This window comes from Oculina patagonica, chromosome 4, assembly GCF_052425735.1.
Source record: "Oculina patagonica isolate OP01 chromosome 4, crgOcupat, whole genome shotgun sequence".
NCBI lineage: Eukaryota > Metazoa > Cnidaria > Anthozoa > Scleractinia > Oculinidae > Oculina > Oculina patagonica.
This window is the reverse complement of record NC_135761.1, coordinates 40,594,574-40,616,499: the sequence shown is the minus strand read 5'-3', so window position 1 is coordinate 40,616,499 and position 21,926 is coordinate 40,594,574. Positions and strand designations below refer to the sequence as shown.

General features: G+C 39.4%; 1 pseudogene across 1 annotated transcript; it reads left to right on the top strand.

Moving 5' to 3' along the window:
* The first annotated feature begins 3,189 nt into the window (after positions 1–3,189).
* LOC144650250 (uncharacterized) lies at positions 3,190–20,399 on the top strand (annotated as a pseudogene). Its single transcript, XR_013570052.1, has 4 exons — positions 3,190–4,265; positions 10,996–11,418; positions 17,119–17,203; positions 19,972–20,399. The product of XR_013570052.1 is annotated as an uncharacterized LOC144650250 (transcript).
* The last annotated feature ends 1,527 nt before the right edge of the window (positions 20,400–21,926 follow it).

The following is a 21,926-nucleotide window of genomic DNA, read 5'->3' as shown; positions in this document are numbered from 1 at the left end:
AACAACAGGTTATCTAGTAATTAAGTACGAATGCTAAAGTTCTGGGTTTTTTTTTTCACTGGGGTACAAAACATTTCATCATTTTGTCACAAGACCAGGACCAAGGACCTGCGAGCACGGTCACTGTTTTTTGAATTACACGAAAAATATTTTACTTCAGGCATTGCCACTTTGCAATTATAAAGAGAGACAAAAAATCTATCTTCAAGAAAAATTTCAGCTCATCGGGCTTTGATTCAGGTAAGATATTCAAGTTTATAACTTTTACTCGCGGACCAAGGGCCACATACTGTAATGTAAGGTCCTGTGCGGAAATCTTGCCTAAAATGGAGCTATCTTTAACTTCTCAGTACACATCACTGCCTCACCCTTTGCACAACTACGGCAACAACTCAACCTCGTGACACTAAACCACAAGCAACAGTTTCACGCATATTTACAATCCCCAAAAAAATCAACACGAAGAACTTTTTATATCAGATAGGATCAAAAAGACCGGGGGCACTGCCTAGTGTCAACTTCCCCGAGTAAATTAAGCTTACTTCAAATTGCACAGACATTAAATTTGCAGATTGCATACAAGGCGTCCATCCTAAAACAACGCAATAATACTGAACAGTCAAAACAAACCTCGACCTTAAAAGAATAACCACGACCCTAAAAGGTACAGACAAATTTGTCGTTTGTAGAAAATGTCACACATGCGCTCAGTAAACTGCTCGCGGCATTGTTCATTTGCTGGAGGGTTGAAAAGGTAATTTCACCGTCCAGTTAACTGATATTTTTTGCTCGTTATATTGACAAAGGTTTAAAAAGAAATTAAGTTTCAGTAAAAACCTTAAGCTTAAAACACGACCACTCACCAATGTTGTGGCACTTCGTTCGTCCGACATTTTGCATCGTGCATTCCTTCGCAGCTTGCGTGTTCATTCGCACCGCAGGCGAAATAAACAGCACTGAACTGTCTTGGCATCGTACAACACTGAAAAGTAAAAGCACCATAATAATGTTATGACTTTCACATAGGGTACAATGAACATATTCTGATAATTTTTATCGTATTTACCTCTTGTCGGTTGCCAGTTCCACGATTCCACGAAATGACGGGCCGGGGAAGGGCTGTCACAGTCTGTACTTCATGTAAATCTTCGCCAATACTCTCGTTCTCGTCCCAGATCCACTCCTCCAGTCTTCGGGTGCTTCGAAGGCGCGAGGGTCGGCGCGCGCGAGGTTGATCGATCGCGAGGGGAAAATGACGTCACAAAAAATGTTCAAAGCTCAAGTACTACCAGACTATAACAGTGTAAGCCATAAAAAAACTGGTGGGTTTTTTATAAAGTAGCACCGAAAATTTACACGCGAATTTTAGAAGGAAAATCAGTAAGAAATCGCGTGCGCGTTTCACAGCCTCTCTGATCGCAGTTGAATGTTAACAACTTTCGTCAAAATCTTCTAGCGATGTGCTGGGATCTCATTTTGGAAAAGTCGCCACGATATCTCGACTTTCAGAAGATTGCCTTACGTCACGTTTAATACTTTGTGTTACAGGTGACGTCGTCTTCATAGTCTTTACTCTCATCGACCGCGGACCGTGACTCTCGAGCAAAAAGCGTGCGAGAACTCCCTCGATTATCGTATAACAACAGGGCCGTACCTAGGATTTTTTGTCTGCAGGACCAGAGGCAAATTTCGCACTTCTTATTTTTTTTAGACTAGTAATACGTGACTCGCAGGGCCTCGCGAAGCTCTGGGTTGGGGAGGCGGGGGGGGGGGGGGGGGGGGTGGTGTTATAAATAAGGAGTGGATTATTTGAAGTTGAACATTGTACATATTCAATTTTCCACAGTAGGCAGGAAGATATATTTGTTAAAAATTAGTAACGGGCATGGCCGCGACACCCTCGTTCCCAGGGTCTACTCCGCTTTGAAGATGGCGGCTCTTTCAGGTTCGTAAAGAGGTATAAAGCGTTGGGAAGCGCAGGCTATTTTCAAAATCATCGACAAATTATTGGATAGTCGCATTTTGGACATTTATTTGAGGGCATTAAAAAAAAGAAGAACGAACGGCAGGAGGATACGAACCCTCCGCCCGCGCGCCCCTGATGGCGATGAAAGGTTTATAGCCTGAATACCTTTTTCAGGGAGTATTATGTGGAAATCAGTGTTATTTTAATCCGAAAAGAAAAACGATAAAAATGAAAGGCTCAGGATTCGAACCCACAAAAAAAAATAAGGAAAAAAAAAACCCTAGCCGGATTCGAACCCGTGCCCTCAGTCCCGAAGATCTGATTTCAAGTTCGACGCCTTACCATTATGCCACCAGCGCGCGGCGGCCGTGTGACGTCATTTCCGCCACACACCAAGCTCACAAATAAATAAATATATATATATGACCGTAAACTCCACACGAGATTTCATCCCGCCTGAGCCCTTTGAGGGACAAAATTATACACCTCGCTTCGCGAGGAATTATTATTTTTTTTTTTAGTTTTCTTATTTTTAGTTTTCCTGGCGGGGGAACTGCCTCCCCCCTCCCCCCTCCCCCGCTCTCCCCAGGTTATGTACGGCTGGTCTTGCTTGCTAGCCCCAAACCTAGCAAAAATATATCCCTTATTAAGATGTTTAGTGCCCTCCTGTATTCTCATTCTGCCAATCTGCGCGCAATTCTGACAAATCGTACGTTAAATGTAACATGTTCCGCAATTATTTCAGGCATGTATTTGTGCTACGAGGATATGCGCTCGTTTTGTATTTGCTTTCCGTCTTAAAATCAGCAGAAGGACACTTGGGTTCAACCCCATGGAGGCGATGGAGGAAGGGGTGAAACTGAGTCCACAGAAACAGAGGTTTTCTTGAACAACCTGCAATGCTAATCATCAGTTCGGATTTATTTCTGAATCTGTATTTCCGATGGTTTCTTCCATGACAGAAAAGGGAAAGAAATTCAGAACTATATTGAGTTCTTTCATAATGTGGTTCAGACTGAGATTTCCAGAACCTTTTCCACTCGACGAGCATTAAGATTTAAACAATCGGAATTAAAGGAAAGGGTTGGAAGCGTCTTCTGTAACCATTACGAACCAATTTAGCGGCATAAACATGTATTTTGGCGTTCTAATCATCCCGAGTTTGCGTCAAATTGTCAACGTTAATTTGGTGACGTTTCCGCACGTAATAAACGAATCAAAGGCAACGCGCGGTTTTTTCATTTCGGAATGTTCTGGTCTGGGTTTGCGCTCGTTGTAAACAGCTATTTTTCAAGACAGTTTCTGCAGCGATTTTTGTAACATTGTGCTTCAAGTTCGGTTACGAACTATGCGTGGATCGCTACTTTCCAAATTTAGAAGTAACAAGATCGATCCAGCAGTAAAGATTTTTCCAGAGGCACGATGGGTTCCGAGTCACACGAAGCTCGCCAATGAAGACCTTTCGCGTTTCCAAGACCGAGAATACTGGAAGGAAGGAAATCAAAATGGTGAATCGAGCGTTCATTCTATGACGAAATTCCAGAGCAACAGTTTACTTGAATCTTCAAGCGAATCTCATTATTCGTCGCAAGATGAGATAGAAGCTGCCGTGCGCGTATTGGCTAAAAAAAGACTCAGTTATCATGTAGGAAACTAAAGGAATGACAAGCTACGTGTCTTAGACAGCCAACAGCAGCTAATGGAAACCGCGCATGAAATTATCCCATTCAATGCGTGCGGCGCGTCTTCGAGATCCAATACTGTCCGCGCTGTTAAACCGCTCATCTCAACTAATTCCACTCTCCCGCGAAAGCAAGCCGCAGTCGCTTTTGACATTCCTGTTGGAGAAGAAAAAACCCTCTTCCCGATACGCTGTAGAACGCGAAGGGTGGTGCCTAAACTCTGTTTAGAAGATGTCAAAGAGAAAATGCGCGCTGCTGAGGAGAGGAAGCTAAAGAGATTACGGCGCATACGAGCGCGCGTGCGCAGCAGGGCTGGAGAGAGCCGAACACACCCAGCAGAGGCGTCGGCCCAAGCTACTGCTATCAAAATAGCAGCTAAGCAGGCGGCAGTCGAAAGCAAGCGGAATTAGGGGATCGAGAAGCGAAGGCAAGCTGGGAACAGAGCGTCACGGAATAGATTTAGGATTGCCGCAGCTCAGGCCTTTGCCAAGACGCAGCTTCAGTCCTCTATTGAACAGAGGACGGAGAAAACCGAGCAAATGAAGGCGAAGCAACAGCAGAAGAATGGCAGGCAAAAGAAACTGCGAGAGACGCACGCCAAGAAGGACAACGACAAAGTAAGTTTACTTCAATTGTGGACTTCATTCCGAGTACAGTTGTACCCTAACCCAAGGAAGAAATTATGATTCGAATGTCCATTTTTTTTTTCTCTTCTTTGTAGATATATTTGTAGATTGGACGAACACTTAAAGAAGGGGAAGACGGTATCCGCGCTGATCTCGCAGAATTAGAAACATACCAAGCCTCTGATGGTGAAGATGAGCCCTGGGGAGACGAGATCGAGGAGAGGAGGCCTGTGTACGAGTGGGCGGACTTCTTTACTGATTAGAACGCACATTTTCTGGATGGCGGATTTAGAGGAGCTATTTCCATACCCCCCTGTTTCACTACTTCACCTCAACCATTATGCGAGCCAGAATGCCTTACCTTATTCCCCGTCTCCCTTAAGCCCGCCAAAATGCCTTCCCCCCTTTCTTGCTCTGTCAAGCAAGAGAAGGCCTATCCTCCCCTAAAACCCCTTTCCCATGCCCCTCTAGATTCGTCGTCGTATATCTCTTCTGTAAAAACAAAAAACAAAAAACACACACAAAAAGATGTACAGTCAAGTTCAGTCAAATTAGCACAATTCGCCTTAAATATATGTTTGTATTTATAATTGAAACTTGACAATCCAATTGAGGGTATACATTCTTAATGTTTTATTCCATGTCCAAGTTCATGGCATTATTTCACGTTCATTTCCCGTATACTTTGTACATTTTTTATGTGCAGTATAAAATGCCATATATTGTCAAGTCCAGCCAATAAACAAAAAATACTTCTTGTATCATTCTGTTATTCGGATTAGAAGTAATAGAGTATCGTGTACTAAAGCGTCGCTTGATATAATTGTCAAGTTAATTTTATGGGTATACATTGCTATTAGGGCTTTCCACAAGTTGCTCGAGATTTCCCAAAAAGTTGCCCGTAATTTCTCAAAAAGTTGCTAATTTCCCTTCGAGGGTAAGATTTCTAAGCCGTTTTATGCAATTTTAATGCATAAGAAGTATCTAAATAACATATTGAGGGTAAAATGTGTTAAATGACAAGGATTTCTTTAACTGAGAAAAATCGTGAAGATATCAATGACTGACGTCCTTTTTGCTGACGAGTTTTTTTAATGTTGTAATGCAAAATGAGCCGAAAGTTGAAATGTCTTCAGATGTTCCTCGAAAGTCTTCGGCAGACTTCGTAAATCTTAGGAAACGTTCGTATTGCCTTTGAACAACACTCGGATAATCTTCGGGGATCTTCGGTCTGGAAATTGCGCAAAATGCAACAAGTTGCTCGAGAAGAAAAAAGTTGCTCGAAGGGGAAAAAGTTGCTCGAATCATGAAAAGTTGCCAAAACGTTGCCGAGCACCTTGTGGAAAGCCCTAATTGCTATACGGGAAATGCTTTTTATAGAGGTAAATTCGCGAAAACGGAGATTAAAGGTGTAATTACAACGTCTCATCCGACGATGATAGATGGAAACGCAGCGGACACTTCTATTTCTGTAAGCGAGCGCGAAGGAGGCCATGTGCGGGTTGGCTGTTAGTTGTTCAGTGGTCAGTTTTTCTTTTATCAATTCGAAGAATTTGTTTAACATTTCTTTTATTAAAAAAATACTTTGCTTTCTCTACATTTGGTTAAAATCGTACAAAGCGTAAACGTGTGACGACACAAAATTGAGATCAAGAAAAAAATTGAGATCAAGATCAAGAGGGAGTGTTACAATAACAAAATGATCAGCGTGGAGTGGCATGGGTAAGCCCCACTCCACCCTGCCATAGAGGTTGCTGCAAACTTCGTGAGAATTGTTAGGCCAGTAATCCCACCCCCACCCACACACCCCAATGTTGAGACAAGTCAAAATGGCAGAAATGTTTCTAAGGTGACATTGAGAGGGATGAGAGTAGGGCCGTACCTGGTATTCTTGTCTGCGGAGCAAACTCCAATATAGCTACAAGAAATAGCCCAGCAAAATCAAACACGATGCTAGAAATGTAGTAGTTTCCCGCTAGGTACGGCCCTGAACAAAGGAAGAAACCTTTTTCTAGAATGCTTATATATGCCGTTGGCGGAAAAACTGTGCGAAAGTAATGAGCAACTGCACTCGAGACGAATTGCTCATGATCTTTCAACCACAGGTATTACCCTCTAACATACCCTGTCGCCACTAGGAGGGGTTGATTTACTAAGTCGCTCTTTATTAAAAAATACTCTAGGGAGAAGGCCATAATGCCATGAATGTGCGCATTTCAATATTTCGAGACGATAGATGTTGTCTACTGTCAGAACAACATCCCAACATCAATATAATCTGTATAATGAGGTATAGGGGTGCCGCTGGAGGTTTGAAACCCTGACCCTGTTTGGTCAATAAAAACCTAAAATGCCTACCCTGTGTAGGACAACACCCCCTATTCTTAGACCTGGAGGACCGGAGGAGTCAAAAACCATACCCTATCCAGCGGCACGTCCCCGTATAGGCCATATAGGGGAGTGCCCCCCCGAGCTTTCGTACGGTTTCAGTCTTACAAGGACCCGCGGGCATAGTTCCACCTCCGTTGTACCCCCTCCTGCCCATTCTAAACAACAATAAAGAACTGTATAAGTTGTACACGCCCAGTGCTTCTAACCGGTGTTATAGATCACTGTAGGACATATACCAATGTGCGACTTTATATAGCAAGGGAAGATATAAATACGTGAAGGCGGGTCAGAGCAAGATCAAAAAAGGAAAACGAGAAAAAGAAACACGTAATTAAAGTAGATTGCGTTCGATCTCACCCTCCTTTACCAGACGGCGAGAAACATTATTCGTTTCCAACAAAATTGTCTATATGCACGTATAACTGTCTAAATACAACAAAGAATGCGAAAACAATTCTAAGGGATTAGTTTGCGACTGATTAAAAAGTATATCTTAAATTCGTTTTGTGCATTTAGAGTTTTATAGTTGATGTGATGTCGTAAACGATTTTATCAACTCAATAAATGTAGATGTAGAATGGGAGCTATGATGCTAATTTTTCGAACAGTATTTGACAATTTTCTTCTTAACACAGACACAAGGAAAACAATGATGTGGGAAATGAACGACCGCCACGAGAGATTGTTATTTGGTAAAGGGTAAAGTCTGGGTACGAGCCTAGTGACACGTCAGGCCGGTGCGTTACTATCCCCGTTTCCGTAGCAGGACTTCGAGTGCCGGTTTGTTGGTACATTGTATTTATCTTGCACTTTACAATAAAAAACCTCTCGCGTTTTTGTCCTTTAAGAGAAAAGTAATGCAATTTGCGGTCTAGAAAAAACAAAGTAATGTGTATGGCGGTTCGTGGATTGTACTATACGACCCTCCGGTATGAATCCTATGGGATGCTAGTCCATCGACGGGTTACACCCCCTCCATACAATGAAATTCGCCGTTACAAATGCATATTCCCCTTAAATACACGAGTCGTGGCTGAGGATAGCAATTATTAGAGTAAAGCAGGCGCGTAGGAGGGGGGGGGGGTTCGAGGGGGTTTGAACGAACCCCCTTTGGAGGTCAATAATGGAGGACTGAAAACACAAACTGTTGATTTTCAGCTTTTAGCAAATAGTGGGGGAATGGAAAATAAACTTTGCCAGTGTTGCAGCTTTTAAATTGCCCTGCAAGAAAACGCTTCAAGTATCGAGAAAGTATTAAATTTTTAGGAGAATGGATCCTAGTGACCTAGTATTATATGTAGTCAAAATAATCCCATTGTTGAAAAGATATTTCCTTAGCAGGCGTTCGGGATTTAATAAAATTAATGGAGTATTAATAGACGAAATGCGGGGATTAAAATTTCGGGGGAACCAGGTGATACGTGTATTTAGTACATATTGACGCTTTGACGCCGCTTTTAGTACATTGACGGTGGAGCCGGGGGGTTGGGGGCTAACCTTTTACCCTGAGATGCCTTTGCACCACACGTCAAGTTTTTTTAAAACGTTTAGTGTACTAAGCCGGTATGTATGTATGTCATATAAGAATGTATCAAGTTAACGAAACGCCGGAAATATTGTTGTTAGGCTGCATTCATTATGTATGCTACAGGGGGGGGGGGGCAGAGGATTTTTTTTTCAGCGGCTCGTTTTTTTATATCCCCCCCAAGGTCCATACAAATTTTCATAATCCCCCCATGCAATCAGCCGAAAAATGAATACCCCCCTCCTCCCTCACAAGAAATATCAAAATAAATATCTGTATAATAGTACACTACCTTATTATAGGAATATAACGAAGCATTTTAACAACGCGAACAAAATTTACGCGTTACAATAAAATTAACGCAAATTCAAGAAAGGTTCTGGTTAAATCCTTATAGTAAAAAAGTTAACATCAATAAAATTAATTCAAATTTTTGAAATTCGCCTTAATAACAAGTATCGTTAATTTCCTATAATAAGGTATATATGTTTGAGATTTCAAGAGACATGTTTAATAACAACATCGAGAGAGTTTTGACAGTTTATGTCATACCTATGCCAGCCAGTCTAAGTAGTGCAAATTAGGTATAGATAGCCTGCCAGCTCGTGTATGAGTACTACCAGGAGTATTGACTGTCACTCTCGTCGACAAAAGCAACAACCTCATCATCATCATCACTCTCACTATCACACTCATTCACGGATTCATCTCTGCTGTTGCCATCCTCTTCATCCTAATTTTCCGGCGTTCAGCATCATTCCTCTCAAGTGCGACATGTACTATTATTCTCCTTATCTTATAATTTTTCTTCCCAAGGAGAGAAAGTTTATGACGGTCTAAATATTTGTTAAGTTCTTCGACGTATAGCTTGTTCATATTTTCAAACGTGGACGTGATAGTTTTTCAGTCATATTGTTCATATCCTTTCATTGAACATTTAAGTGCACATTTGTTGTTCAATTTCATAAAACTGTGCACTGAATTACATTGTTTTCTTTTGCATTCATTGATTCAATAAAGTTACACTGCTTAGACTGAGGTTGCATTAAATGTTTCCATTTTTGATGTTTTACTTTCTATGCTGTATCGAAACATTACATCTACAGGCCAGGCACACTACTTGAAAACTTCAAATAGCTACTATAGTCTCTCAGAATAATAGAGGTACCCTTGTTGCTTACAATCCTTGAAAGAATTAAGCTGCTGTATTTATCTTTTTTTTTTCACTAGCTAGACAGAAGCTAGACAGAATCTTACAAAAAATAAGCATCCCCCCAGTAGATATTTAACAATTTTCATATCCCCCCTTTTTTTGCTCTAAAAATTTGAGAACCCCCCTAAAATCCTCTGCCCCCCCCCCCTGTAGGATACATAATGAATGCAGCCTTAAGACTGAAAATACCTGTTATTTTACAGTTCATCGAGTTTAAAATATCGACGTGCACTATGCTGAAAAAAGCATTTCCGGGCCTCTAGATTTCAATATATTCTGGGGGGGACATGCCCCCCAGGGGGGTACTCCGGGATCCAAGTGACGGGGATGTGCGAAGGAATTTTTTTGGGGTCGTAATTTTCGATTCCGGGATTTTTTTGGGTAGGAGAATTTGGCAGGTATTTTTTTGGGTGACTTGATTTAAATAGGGGATTTTTTAGGGTATTAAAAGTGCCTCGGCGCGGCCTTGGCAATTTAGGGGTAATTTGACTAGGGATTTTTTTGGGCGTTTTATTTTTGGTCCAGGGATTTTTTGGGGTAATGTCGGGAGACTTTTGGGTCCTGTGTTTTGCCTCCATTCCATCATCCCCGTCACTTTGATCCCGGAGTACCCCCCCCCCCCTGGGCATGCCCCAGACCCCCTAGATAGTATTAAATAACCCCCCTTAATATATATAAATACGAACACCCTTCCAAAAACTTCAGCTACGCGCCTGTAAAGTGTTTTGCCCAAGACCCGGACAGCTCGATTAAATATCCAGTGCGTTTAGGCCACCACGCCTCCCTAATTAAACTAAGAGCTTCGAAAGCATCACCTCTTAAAGAAGGACAACTCTTCTTCATAAACTCGCCTAAAATGTATTCGTTTCAGTGTTTACGAACGATATTGAGCCTAAAATTAAAAAACAAAACAACACACGAAATTAAAAAAAGAAGGTTTCGAGGCTAAATTAAGACTTGGGATGTTAATGTAATAGACGCTGACCTGTCGTTTTGCGGTAGTCAAATGTGGACAGAGTAGCCTCGTGAAAATACACGTATCAGAGTCCGCCCGAGTGCAATTTTGCATACTCATAAGCCAAAAAGCAAAAGTGGTTTAATATGCCTTATCCAAGCCAGGATTTCAGGAACATAACGCAGGCCATTTTTTCCGCTAACAGACTACCTTTCAAGTAAGTCCGAGAATGAAGAAATGAAACAATTTATTTTGTTAAGCGCAACCATTTTTACTCCAGGAATTTCAAATATTTGGGCCTTCGGTTGAGTTGTTGAGTCATTGGAGGGGAATAGCCTGTAGAAAGGTGCAAGGCCATGCCGAAAAGGTTTAGAAGGAACACATTCCCGCTTCTGATTTTTTTTATTCATTTTGCTTCCCTCCCCTTTCCGTGGTGATTCCTTCCACTTTTGTACCATTTTGAGAAGAAGGGGGGGGGGGGGTGTGACGTCATTTTCAAAATTTCGTGATTGTCGACGAAAGCTCTTTAGCAGCAAGCCTGCGAGAATCCTCTCAGTTCTTCTATTATTTAGTTTAACACAAATCAGGGAACGTAAAAATTTCTATTTCTGTTTTTTGTTTGTTTTTTGAAACAAAGAAAAGAAACATTGAAACGTGATCCAGTTGCCACATTCCAGGCGGTCCACTCCAATCACACCACACCCTTGCTCGCCATTGGTGGAGAGGACAGAAATCTGACTCCCTCAAAATGCGAAGACATCAGAACGAAATCAGTCAGAAAATGGCCGCCCCTAGTTGAAGTGCGTCGTTCGAAGCTCTCTGTGCGGTTGTTTTCAAATGCTGGACGTCTGCTTGTTCTCTGACTCTTGCTGTAACATAAAGCAAGTCGAAACGTGCAGTTATCTACTAAATACGATGCAGACGAGTTAAAGTTATACGTGCCAGGAACGTCGATCGGTCGGAGCGGCCACAACTCAGCCAGCGCTTGAACATGAATCGACCACAAGTGCAGTCGTCCTAACATTGTTCTGTTGTTGAGTGGGAGATTCGTGGACACTAGGTAAGTCAGCTGTTATAATTGTTCGAAACGTAACTTATCCTTGCAGCATTGTCGTACTAAGCAAATCCCCTGATGGCGAAATATTTGAATGTTTTGCCGAGTCGCGCTGCCAGCTTGTGAAAGGAAGGTGTGCTATTTCGTACGTAAGCTCATGTTTCAAGCTGTTTCTTCAAGCTGCTCAAAGACGAGCATGCATCATCTAAATCATACGGACAACTTTCGAGAACTCGCTTAGAATTGCCTTAGCAAAACATTTGTGATCGAGCACAATTCATTTATAGTCATGTCATGCGAAAATAACAAAATTATCACGGGACTGCCCCGTTTCACAACACGAAACGCCCCCGAAACGCTGACACAGCGCCTCTGCGATTTTAAGTTGCTTATGTATTCTGAAGTGAAACCTTTTGTAGAACATGTTTTAAACTTTTTTCCTCGAGTTTTTATTGTCTACATGTCAAGTACTGAAGCATTCATTTTTTGTAACTGATTTTATTTATTTTGTGCCCCTTATTTGTAGAGGGTTTTTATCCTTGGCTATATTATATTGACACATTAACAGTTAAAGTTGTTCATTCATTCATTTAAAAAAATTTTCATAAATGTTTTTTTTCTTGATTTTGCTTGGCATAGTAAATCAAACCCAATGGAACAAAATTTCAATGGAACTCAATCAAACTCAATTTGTGGATTGTAAAAGATGAGTAGTCTGCATATAACACTCGAAAGTGCAGCTCGTTGATTAATGTATTTATAGGTAAACATATTTTCAAGCAACAAGCCCTGTAAAATTTAGAGTTTTAGAATTGAATCTTATTACAACACAGCCACGGTTTATTGTGATTATTATTAATATATTCATGCTATTGTTCTTCCTCATTGATTATTCATAATTCATGGACTGATGCCTTTCGAAAGGTTCACGAGTGCAAACGGTTTGATGATAGGTGCAATGTTTTTGTTTTGTTTTAGATTTTCACCTGATTGATTTTTCAAACCCTATTTGTAACACAGATGTAAAGTTGTAAAGCTATTAGAAATGAAAATGCCGCAAGCAGTTGCCTGAGCTGTCCAAAACACGCAAAAACATTCCAGTACTAGATGATTTTCGTTGATAAATAAGCTTCTTTTTTATGTTTGCGCGTATTCCAATTTACCTTATTTTTGATGGTTCACTTTGGTCATATCAAAATGAAATCAATATAAAACTGTGAAAGACCGCTTGATTGAGGCGCTTGATTATAAATAAACCTGTCGAAAGTCGGCATTTTTGTATTCAGTTCATCAAAGTGAAAATAAACATTCGCAAGCGAAAAGCGATTGAGACCGCTTGATTATGAATAAACCTGTTGAATGTCGGTATATTCGCATTCACTTCATCGAAGTGAAAATAAACATTCGCAAGCGAAAAGAAAAGAAATTCAACTCACAGAGTTGGATTGTGATTTTGTGTATGAATAATTTGTTTATTATTTAAATAAGCGAGTGAGCCACGCCAATGAATGTTCAAATGTTATTCTGTTGTTTTGACATTGATGTTGGTATCTGGCTGTAATGTTCCTTTATTTTAATACGACGAAAAGCTCTGTGATCGGCGATGATAGGCAAATAACTTCAATAAATTTGGGTTTTTACGATTTCTATTCCGATTTCCAGTTTGCAAAAGAAAGTGAAACTCAGTCAGATGTGACAGACAGCGGCAGTAAATTGCATGGTAATTTACTGAATAAATTATTTCTCTGGAAATACTGAACATAAAATTCCGTTTATGATGTTGATGTTGATGTTGATGTTGGTATCTGACTGTAATGTTCCTTTATTTTAATACGACGAAAAGCTCTGTGATCGGCGATGATAGGCAAATAACTTCAATAAATTTGGGTTTTTACGATTTCTATTCCGATTTCCAGTTTGCAAAAGAAAGTGAAACTCAGTCAGATGTGACAGACAGCGGCAGTAAATTGCATGGTAATTTACTGAATAAATTAATTCTCTGGAAATACTGAACATAAAATTCTGTTTACAGCAAGGCGCCCAAAAGTGTGACCACTTTTAATTTATTCACATTCTTTTGTGCAGATTTAATCCAATCAGAAGTGAACTGCAAGCTATCCACGGCTTTTGATTGGATTAAATCTGCACGAAAGAATGTGAATAAATTAAAACTGGTCACACTTTTGGGCGCCTTGCTGCAAACGCTCATTTTCAAGTTTATAAAACACATCTCAATAATAAATCAATATAACCTTTCCTAATCTTGCGCGAAACATTTTCAGATGGAAAGAGATGGAAACGCGAGGTGATATCTTTTTAGTGAACACACCACTTCAAAGAATAAAAGGATACGCACTCATGGGACCATAATTAAGCGTCATTGTCGAGTTCTTTTGAATTGCATTCAAACAATTTCCACTCAAAGTCACAGGTCCTTTTCATTCGCTTGAACCCGATATCTCCGCAGATTTTCAACAATAACTTTGGAGCAAACCAGGATGGCCTGGATATGCGCTGCAAAGAATAACTGATTAACAGTGGTGGCATCCCAGTGTCAACTATTTCTTGTGTTAAATTTAATGTGTGTGAAAAAAAGGATTACAGTCTCATTTTTTCGACGTTTTTGCTTGTTTACATGCTAAAAACGTAGAATAGGGGTTATGTGAACAAAATTTGGAACCACATATTTGTAAACTCTCAAAGGACTTTTTTAATTTATCAAGGGACTGTTTTAATTTCTCAAGGGATTACTTTCCCCTGTGGGTGATCACTTGTGATCTCGTGAAAAAAACGTGACTTGTCACATTTACAAACGTTATATAACAATTTTAAAAGTGACATGTCAGCTTTCTTATCTCAACGCAGGTGTGTCTGAAAGGCGATCTATAAAAAGCATCGCACAAACAATGGATTGCGTAACTAAAACACGAATAAATAATCACTAGCACTTACATCGTTTAAAAATTACAAACGTCAAAAATAAACCATACCAAAAAACTCGCTCTTTTCAAAGATATTATTGAAGTTAAAACAAATGCAAGAGATGGGGGCTTCTTTTAGCTTAGGAGCGGTTAAAAATTAGGCCAAATTTGGTCGCTACATGCAAGCGCAACTCTATTTCGTCATCAGCCTAGGTCGTTAGGGACGTGACCTCGCGTTGACAGGGAATGACAGCAATGTTGCATGAATCGGCTTTACAACATGCGATCGTATCTACGCAGTTCGAGTGGAATTTCAGTCAAAGACAGCAAAATTCTTTCGTATTTCATCTTCAAATATAATTCGAAAGCATTCACTGTACATATTGCTTTTGTTTAATCCTGGGTCTTGATATCCGACCCTCGCAGAGCCTAGACGAAACGCAGCTTGAGTGTAACGATTTGTTTACGCCCCAATTATGTGCACAATGTTTTCTCCAACAGTAGTCGGAAATATCTGTATTTTTTTTCGTGCTTTTTCGTGGAGCAATCGTAACGATACGGCCTTGAACACATTGAACAGCGGTCTACCCGGCTATAACAATTCAAATATGCCCTGTTTCATTTGCTAATTTCGCTGCCGTAATCGACTGCCTCGAAAGGTCCTTGCAATTTTAAAGTATAGAATTGTCAGATCTCGGTGAAATTTGCACTGTTTATTTGTGTAATGTTAAGGAATATGTGTATAAATACCCGGCGCGGACGAGCCATTTTTGACAAAATTATATGGCTGCATTTCCTCTGCAAGATAGGAAATTGTTAAACTAAACTACAAAGAAACTGTAATGATAAGTTCGAAGAACAATGCACAGGATAAACCTTCAACCCATACTTCATGCAAAAACGTCGACATCTCGAAGAGACTTTGATTTAAGTTGATTGCTAGGGACTCTTCCTTTTGTTTCATTTATAATAAAATGCTGTTTCTCCCTTGTTTGCTAAATAAAGCCATAATTTTAAGCAACTCAGCATTACCTTGCCTCAAAAGCAGAGGTTCCTTTGAGAAGTAAAAAATCTCGATGATTTGGTAAGTGCAGAATGCAATATGGAACAATTGAAAGTATGATGTTTTATATATGTTCGTGTTTATTTGCTTTACTTTACTTTCGGAAAAACTGTTCACAGGCTACTTGTATTCTTTCCTAGGTGTTCCTTACGTTAATCTTTGCAAACGTAACACGACACTTTCGTTCGTTTGTAACAAAATACTTTTGTTTTCTTGAAAATGCCGTAACATGAAACTCTTGTTTTTTGTTTGTTTTACGGCGACATCGATGACATTTGTTTAATTTAATTAAGTTACGGTTTAAACTGCACGAAAGACGATTCTCAAAACTAAAGAACAAATCTAATCAAAAAACATCTTTTTCGAAAGGGTTTTTAAAACGCAGTACAGCTAGGATATTTGTTTCCTGGTAATCAGGTGTTCACGCCGAAAATCCCGGTGCAAGTTTTTGCATACCTAATTACGATTTACGAAAGCGCTGTGAACACGTCACACGCTCACTCAAGCATGAAGCCGAGAAGCACGTAGTGTGAAGATTTCTTTCAAGAAATGTCGGAACCGTCACGAAAGCATGTTCAAACACTAAAGCGGCAGAGGTTTTACAAAATAAAACGGAGGTTAGTTCAACCGATGGAGAACAAATAAAAGGAAAGGAAGTGACGGATGTAACATGATATTGTTGTTTTTTTCTCGCAGATCGCTGTGATGCCTTTTAAGTCTAATTAAATTAACGCCACGGATTCTACAGGAATTCAACCGCATTGAAAAGCACACCACGTTAGGCTTTAATACAAAATTTCTAAACACGTCACTGTTATTTTAATTTTCGATAGCTTGAATTTCAGTTTGTTATTGAAACAGCAAACGAGATACTTTTGTTTTTGTCAAAAACATGTAACATACTTTTGTTTTTGTCAAAAACGGATGTAACATGATGTTTATGGTAACGTGATTTATTTTCTGCAAAGAAGGCGACATTGATTATAACACAGATGTTATCAGGTTATCAATTAATTATGAGATGCTAGATCACCTTTTCTAAGAAAACAGCATTGCCATATCAAGAAATATTTCACATGATCTGCTATGACGCCTTACTGTCTAATTCAATTAATTTGTGGTTTTAACTTGGGGCCACGGAGTCTACACGAATCCTTCTGCAGAAGAAAAACGCAATGTTCGTGATGAAGACTGATCTGCGCATGCGTTTAGCACAAAGTATTTTTTTCCAGAAAGAATTGTACCACAAGGAGAGCATAGTGCTTTCTGAAACAAATATATACCTTGAGTTCTTCAATTGTAAGTATCGTAATGGACTCCCCGATTTACCAAGGGCACACGGTCAGGTGCTCTCCATCCCCTCCCCCCTTTACAGAAATAATTAATTAATTGATATTAATTAATTAATTGGTGATTAAAAGTTTACACCGCGTTAGCGGTTTAGTGGCTTAGTGGTTTAGTGGTTTAGGGGTTTAGCAAACGCCAACCCACCAAACCATCACAATAGTGCATTCTGCACTAAAAAGTGGAGTTGTGATTGAGTTTGTTGCTTTGTTTGGGCAGTAGGGGTCAGGTTTCGTTTCTCAAAATGCAAAATCAATAATGGAATAAATACTAGAGAGGGTAAAAAAAAAACAGTAAAAAATAATGGTTTTTATCCCGAATGTCAGACAAACTATACTTAAAACACTTTTATTAATGTTAGTTGTTCTTACAATGTAGGTTGGTTACAGTTCAAGCAACGCAACATTGATGCAAGTTCCTGGTCTGCTAAACACAGAAATTGGAAGTCAGAATGACATGTGAGGTAACTTTGTAACTTTATGTCAGTAAATTTAGGGATATACAGTCGAACTCGGATAACTCGAACAACTCCGCTAACTCGAACTAACTTCTATTTCCCTTGGATATGACCACACTTTTCAGTCATTTTTACTTGGTTAACTCGAACTTGCATAACTCGAAAACCCCGCTAACTCGAACTAAAATTATTTTCCCTTGATCCAAATTTGGGTCAAATTTACCCCGATAACTCGAATTACGGTTCTTGCAACTCGCCACGGTTGCCCATTGATTAGAACAAAGAACAGATCACGTATTAAATAGGCTTTTCCACTCTTATCATAAGAATGCATGACCGTGTTAGAGTTTCTGACGAGATAAGTTTAATTTGCATTGTACTGTATACTGAAGTGATGAAAAGTCAGTAAACCATCAATTATTAACTTGGCAAATTAAATATTCAATCGACCCCAATAACTTGAAACCCCGCTAACTTGAACAGTTTTTTGTTTCCCTTCAGAGTTCGAGTTACCGAGGTTCTACTGTAGCTGTAAGAAAATACTAAGCCAGTCATCAACAAGCCTAGCTGGGTGTTCTTGCCTTGACATCTTTAGAGTCTAAATTTTTGTTTTCCAGTGAAATTTAAGCCAGATTTAAGCTTTCTCCCAGCTGATAAAGATAGCTGGCAGCAGGCCCCTGACATCCCTGGAATTACTACTGTTCATGAAGTTTTATAAAACCAAATTGTGCACAGTTTGTGCTGTGTATAAAGCTGAGGTTCATTCTAAAATAACCTGAGCTGAAAATGAAATGTTTGTAACAATAACAACCCTCCAAGTTAAGACCATTTTAGTCGCCATGGCGACTAAAATTTTGGAGCTGGCGACTAAATTTGAACCAAGGTCTGGTCAAAGCCTGGCGACTAAAATTAAGAGGAATGATTGAAAGCAACAGCTTAATTTGGTGACTAAAATTTTTTACTGGCGACCAAAACTTGAGTAGTTGGTGGCCAAATGGCCACTAAGGAAAAAAGAAAACTTGGAGGGTTGTATAAGTAACAGCAAACTGTTGTGATAACCAAACTGCTATGTGAGCATCACACAAAAGCTTTAACATAAATAATGAATGGCTTGGTCATTACCCATTGTAAGTGCATGGTTCAAAGTTACCTTGGTTTTTTTAATTTTGGTTAACATAGTGCAGAAGATAGATTGGATTAACAATACCAATCAAGGTTAAATATAACAAGACAGTTTTAAAAGGATCAAAGTTGTTGTATTTACCATCTCTACCTTTCTGATTTTAAAATTTGTGGTTAACTTAAGACAAGATTTTTTTACAAAACAAATGACAAGCTACAAGAAGTGTTACGTCAATGTTCTGGCATATAACTGAACAGCAATTCCACTAATAAGTCTGATATGCACACTGTTGGATTTGAGCGCGGAAAAAGTCCAACCCCAAACTTTTCCGGCTTGTATAAACTTAGCTGAGGTTAATATGTGGCCAAATCAGCTGATTGTTTTGTCATGTGTGTTGCTTGGTTACAAAAAGCCTTTTTGCAGGTCAACTATCAAATGACCACACTCCTCGAACTTCTTTCATCAAATATTTTCATTTGTAATTATTGCTGGAGTCCCTTTTTTATCAGTCACTCTCTCTGGCAGATGCTCATCAAAATATGATGTGCCTTCTGCCCATTCTCTACTTTCCACTTTCTCTGCACAATCTGGTCATTGTCAAAAGCAGCAATCACTAGGTGGAAATCGAAGGGACTGATGCAAGACTATCAGTCGATCCTGTACTGCATAGTAGCTGTTATCAGGGAGCATTTGGCTCACAACACTCAGTTCAAGCTGAAAACGACATCAATTCATGAAATTAACCAGATAAAAAAATATGACGCTTACATAAAATAAATACAGTGTGTAGTAAACACTGTTTGCGAGGCTTTCTTACCTCGACTTGAGTCGGTGAACTAGTGTCAGTAGCTACTTTCGTGACCATTTGCTTGTACATGCTACCAGTGCCAACCATAACTTTTTTGGTAAAAACCCTCTAGAATGTCCCTACATTCATCTGAAACATGGATGGGAGGAAGGAAGCCAAAATGTTCTCACCAGCCAAAGAAAACGCCTGTGCTAACAAAGCCTCTTCTCCAGCGGTCAGGAACACCAGATCAGTTTGTAATTTAAACTATTATTTCTACCACGGGAACCCATCATTGAAAGGCAATTTCAATTGTGTTTTATGACCTTAAACATGAAAAGATTTAAAACATTACTTCAGAAAATATAAACAAGTATTTTAATTGACTGTAAGAGTGACAGAAAGCATTGCTGTGTAGAAGGAAATCTGTAGTTTTTCAAGTGGTTTTGCTCTTAATTACACAACAACATGAATGGCAACTAATTTTATCAATTATCCAATTATTACTTTTCTGCCCCTAAATTAATATATAATTCTGTGACTGAAATTATACAGTTGTACTACTTGTACTTGTTGTACAAATTACCTGGCAATCATTGCTGTTATTTACTTGACAGTTCACTTGACAAAGTTTCGCAGGTGCATACTTTATGAAATGATCAAAGTAATAAGAAACCAGTTTCTGGTTAAGTTCAGCCCAAAAAACAGGGTCAAATGTGATTCTTTGTACATAAAGGCCTCTACTGGTGTATACAATAAAGTCCCACCACCTTGCTCCTGTCAGCCATTTGTCCTTGTACTTTGGCATTGTAGGGGTGGTCTACTTTTAATTTGCATTCATTGTCACTTGTTTTTCCCGTAAAGTTTGGCGTGTACATCACGGATCAATTAAAAATCCTTTCCAACTCTTCGATTTCCTTGGTAATGCGTCTCTTGGTCTGGTCCTTTTCATTGATGAATTTTCGGACCCTGTTTATCATGCGCGTTACCTTCCCCCGAAGTTCTTTCCTTATTTTGGAGTTTGATGAAAGCGTCTTCTCCGGATCCACTCGAGGCCGCTGCCTTCCGCGGTTCCAGTGGCGGGCGTAATTTCTTGTTCGATTTCACCGTCGCTCATCGTTCATAAACCCGTTTGTCCCTAATTACCGAAAAGATGAAACCTCCTTTCTGCCAATAGGTCGGCACAAGGCACTTGGATGAGGTTTGATATTCTTCAGAAATTTTGGTACAGAAGGTCACAAACGCATTAAGCCCAGCAGAGATTTCTTTAATCATTAAACAAAGATTCTGAAGAGTGGATCCCTGTGGCTTTGGAAGAACTATATACGACGATACAATATTTACTTAATGGACACGAGACAAGCGCTATTACAAAACTGAAATGAAACTCTAAAAAATCTACTGATAAAACGTGTTCGTGAGCTGTCAAAGCAGATACTAAAATAAAGCAGATACTAAAGTAAACAAATAGGTTATAGTCTCGCATTGTTGTATATATATTAATTCACGCAAGTCACGCAATAACTGTTTTCAGTGAAGTCACAAAATGTGCAAGAGACATTAACAGAGACTGTTTGTTTGTTTTCAGGACTTTTAATTAGATTTGAAATACTGTTCATTTAGTTCTTCTAGTACTATCATTTGTAATAACTTAGGGAGAGATATAGTGTTTCTATTGTAACCGGAAGTAACATGTCAGTCTCATGATCCCTTGTGTATTATGGGATGCATAGAAGATAGCATGTGGTCGGAGAAATGGTAGTAGGAATAAATGTTGTTGTTGTTCTATGCCTAAGCTTTTTGGTCTACTTGGGCCCGAACCACCACAATTGCATAACCCACAACCACGGGCAAAATACCATGACCCCCCCTCCACCACCACCCAAAAAACCCTGAAGATTAAAACAAGTCATTTTTAGGCTCAAAATTAACCACATTATGACAGGGATGGCGGAGCATTTTTTCAAGTGGGGGGGGGGGGGGGGGGGCTGACTAGTGACTTGAAGTGGGGGGGCTAAAAAGACTCTTCTCTTAGTAAGTCTTTATTTTTTCGGAAATTCTGGGGGGGCTAAAGCCCCCCCCCGCGCTCTGCCGTCCCTGTATGAGTTTTATCAGCAAAACTACTAACAGTTTTTTAATAGTTTATTGAGAATAAAAATCATAAATTTATCAAACTTACATGTCTAATCATTTTTAAGAACTTACATGTATAATCATAAATAAAAGGATACAGCTTTCATTCTCTGCAGTCTTCTAAACCAGCTAAAATTGCCATTTGGTTTATTGAGGCATCACATGCATTCCAGTAATATTTCACATGAAAAATACACACAGAAGGTGTTGATGATACACACACAGTGTGCTATTAAACTGTCTGTCAAACATCATACAGACATATATATATTTACATATGCCATCATTTTACCAGAGTTTTTTGAGATTGCTTTATGTTTTGTTCAAAGATTTTGTGTTTTTGTGGGTTTAAAAAATGACATGTGGGGAAATGAAGAATTTTTTTCGCTGGGAAAATCAAACACTAAAAACAAAAAACAAAAAAATATATATATTTGTAAGCCATTCTTCATTTCACTTTGCTTATGAACACAGAAACCCTTTCTTCCCTTCTATTCCAGCTGCCACTGTGTAAATCATCTAACAACTCTTCAAATGTGCCTTAACTTTTCTCATCAAAGACACTTCCGCTCGGCCACTTGCAAATCCTTTATCTCTCTTATAACTTCTTCCACTCTTTCCTGTTAAACACACATGCAAGTGTCGCTGTTAGAAACCAAATCCAATCTGCATTTGAAAAAGGTTAC